Here is a 4,158-nt window from a genome sequence, read left to right as displayed (position 1 = left end):
TCTGCCTCTATACCGAGACAGGCCAGCCCTCTCCAATTAAGCTCTGCCCTAAGATTAGCAAGCTCACTCTCATGTGCACTACTCATCTCCTCAATATCCTCCATATGGGTATCAGTGAATTCCCTATAACAATCTTTCTCCCTGACGGCCTCCCTCAAGCACTCCTTCAGATCCATAAGGGCCCACTCAACCCTGATCTCAAACCTTAGAGTATAGTCTCTCAAAACGTCAGTCAAAAGTGGCAACTCGGTTGAGACTTTGATGATAAGTCAAACATAAAGCTGGGATCTCTAGTGTCTCGCCACACTTTAAACTCAACAAAAAACCACTCCTAGTCATCCCTAGAACAAAGAGGGAAGTCAATGCTCAACTTGTGTGCCTTCCAGAAATCAGAGGCACGCCCTGTTACTGCCATATTAATATCCTCGAGCTCGTACTCGCAAGTGACAATAAAGAGATCACTAAGTCGAGGGATATGCTGGATACCCACGAATACCGCATGGCCATGCCTAGAAAGTACCTTGTGCACCCCCAAATACCCACCAGGGGAATGCCAAGTAAACCGACCCAATGGGTCCACCCCTGCCATCTAGTGATACCCCATTTGACTCTCTAGGTCCAATCAACGATACTCAGGCTGCACAAGTACCTTAGCCAACCCTCAGTACCCTAGAAAAGGGAAGATCAAGAGCTACAGTAGCCTGAACTCTACTCCTAATGGCAAAGCCCTCAAGCTGATCCCTGGCAAAAAGACTCAGGTGGCTATAAAACCACCACTGTCACAAATGAACACAGCAACCTAACCTACCCCTACCGGTCTCCTGACACAAAGACAAGGACTTAATAATTTCAAAAAGTAAAGCTGGAATGAAAGAGGTACCATGAGGTATGGCACTCACCAGAGGGAGAACGACAAAGCTAATAGCTCCTGACGATGAAGGAAATAGCACCACACCAAAGAAGGCTACCAGGAAGGCTTGACACTGGTAGGATGTCCACCACTCCTTTAAGTCCACAAAGTCATCTCGGTAGCCAATAGGACACTCCAATGGGTAGAATCGATCATACAAAAAATCGAAGGACATGTTCCCTCCTATCTTGCTACCATACCAAGTCAGGGCCTCCACAACAAACCTTTTCAAGCCCAACAAATAAGTGAGTCTCTTGTAGTAGTTTGGTCGTACTAGTGGGAAAAAAAATAGTGCTCAGTGGGGTAGAGAGAGAAAGAAAACGATCATACTCCTTCAAGGTGGGCACTAGATCAACATCTCCAATGGTGACACATCTCAAGACGGAGTCCCAACATGAGATAATGACCTCTAACAAATGCCAGTCTAATAAGGTGTAAAGAAGAGCAGTAGCTTCTCTAAGAAGTTGCCAGATGAATTCCCAGTCACAGCAAGAAAAGGAGCTCAACCACCTTCTAAGCTTCTTCTCATAGTAAGACTCCCTCTCAAGCTCGACTTAAGTGTCAAAGGAGTAAGCACCAAGAGCATCCACGAATGGATCCTACTAAATCTGATGATCTGATGAGAATCTAAGTGAAAAATGATGAAAAATAGTGTTTTCTACATGTTTTGGGTGAAGAAAAATGGTACAAGAAGACCCTAGAAAATCGTAGACTAGAATGAGCTGGGGTTGGGCTGAACCCAGCCTTTTATGCATAAAAACCGAGATGGCGCACCTTGTAGGGCCGCCGACCCTTGGGACATGTGCCGAGGTTTTTCAACCCCCCAGGCATAAACCCTTATGTATTTTGATCACTACTCCTTTGTTTGGGACATTTTTTACTGCCTTGGAGCAAAGATTCCCTTGTTTTAGCACCCGCCGTAGTGCGCAGTCGGCTCGACAATAAACTGGATTGTCAGAAATTCTCTCATGCATCCGAAACTGCACAAATCCTACACTGGGGTAGTTTATCTTTATATGTCTTGTTCAGCACCTCTAGACATCTTGAACCTCATTTTTCTAAGCTTGGTTCACCCGGTTCAGTGGTCGGTTCAACCCCGGTAATCAGAGCTCACAACAAAAATACAGTAAAGCCCATTCTTAGCCATGCGACTGCTTTTTCAGCTTATTTTGAGGACGGATGGAGTCATCTCCCATAAGGTCACCCTGAGAAACCTGTCTTTGAATTGATAGCCAGCCCAGGTAATAATAGGAGCAATTAGTGCATACCGCCTCATGGCGTGTTTAAGGAGATTTTGTTCAGAACGTCTGCATTCATTACCAGCATTTGGTATGGTCTATGAAGTCGAGGCCATTTTTAGCCAGTTTGTAGTCTTGGAACCTTGCAAAACCCTAAACTGGGGCAGTTTATTTTGCGCGGTTCCTTCCACCTTGTCCAGTATACAAGAATGGGTCCGTCCCGCTGAGGATGTTTCCCTTATGTCAAGAATCACATGAAACCCTAAACTGAGGCAGTTTATTTCATGCAATCTCTCCATTCTCTCCCCCAGCGGGACAATCATTGTCAAAATCCTTTGGTAAACCCGTGAAACTGCGGTGCAATATAAATGAGTGTGACACAAGCTAGTTCAAAACCACCATCTATGATGAAAATGCGATAGTGCATACATATAGCAGCAACCCTTTGAAAGGCGACACCCAAAATTATACATGTAAGTCTTACCCAGAGGCATTGTTTCATGCATACATCAACAGCCTATTTAAAGGTGACATCCAGAATCATACATGTAAGTCCTACCTAGAGGAATTATTTCTTACATACATCAGTAGCCCTTTTAAAGGCAACATCAAGAATTGTACATGTAAGTCCTACCTAGAGGCATTGTTTCTTGCACACGTCAACAGCCCTCTCAAAAGCAATTTTCTAGAATTGTACATACCTTGAAGCATTGTTTCTTACACACGTCGGCAGCCCTCTCAAGGGCAATTTTTCTATGGTGATACATTAGCCCTCTCAAAGGCAATTTCCTAGAGTTATGCATGTAAGCCCTACCAAAAGGCATTGCTTCTCACATATGTCTATAGCCATCTCAAAGGTGATTTATCTAGAGTTATACATATAAGTCCTAACCCAAGGCATTGTCTTTCATATACATCAGCAGCCCTCTCAAAGGTTATTTCCTAGAACTATGCATGTAAGTCCTAATCAGAGGCATTGTTTTTCACATATATCAGCATCCCTTTCAAAGGCACTTTTCCTAAAGTCATACATTAGCCCTCTTAAAGGCAGTTTCTAGAATCATACATGTAAGTCCTAACAAGAGGCATTGTTTTATACATACATCATGAAGCAAAGAGATAATATCATACATCAAGGACCATTATGGGGCAATATAATACACACATGTCCAGGCTTATCAAGAGGCGATACATAATATACATACACAATTGGCCCACCATAAGGCAATTTCTACAAGATACATGAAGAATACATACATGCCCATGCAGGGGCTACATCATGCCACAATAAAAGCCTAACCCTACTGGGAATCAACATTCCTAAAAAACTGATCGGCATCATTATCATCATCATCATTATCACCATCACCTGTACGAGGGCCGGTGGAAGGACTTGCTCCACCTGAAGTGCTTGGAGTGTACCTTGGGTCTTGAGGAGACCACGGAGCCTAAGTAAAAGAACCCTAACCACCTAGCGAACCTGGCATGTACTCTATCTCACTTGGTGGAATAATGGGCCCCTAGCTCGGCATGTGAGGTGAAGGTGGAATATAGGCTCAAAGTGACCGCAGCTCCCCTATCAAGACCCTGACATAACCATGAATCATGGCTAGCTGACCCTGAGGCTGGCTCCGCTTTTTCTCTGTGGTAGTAGTATGGGCCTCTCAATCCTTCTGCCAAAGCTCCCTCTCCTACGCTAATGCCTGAGCAGTCTCCTCCTGCATTTGCACCTCCCTAGCTATAGCAGCAGTCTCAAGCTCTGTCACCGTAGCCTACAAAGCCTCTACACGTAAACTTCACTCAGCTCCAGAAGCTACCTGAGCACAAACAATGCCTCCTAACACTCTACCTCCACTCACAGGGACATCTCCCATAAAAGGCCCCATGGAGGACTCTGTGAACCAAGTGGCATAATCCCTGCTAGTTTCCACATACGCATCAAAAGAACTTGTCACGTAAGCCGGGTTATCCATGACAATGGAAATAAATGAAAAACTAAAAGGAGGCAGA

The sequence above is a fragment of the Quercus robur genome, chromosome 11 (assembly GCF_932294415.1).
Source record: "Quercus robur chromosome 11, dhQueRobu3.1, whole genome shotgun sequence".
Taxonomy (NCBI): domain Eukaryota; kingdom Viridiplantae; phylum Streptophyta; class Magnoliopsida; order Fagales; family Fagaceae; genus Quercus; species Quercus robur.
Note: the sequence above shows the minus strand (reverse complement) of the source record.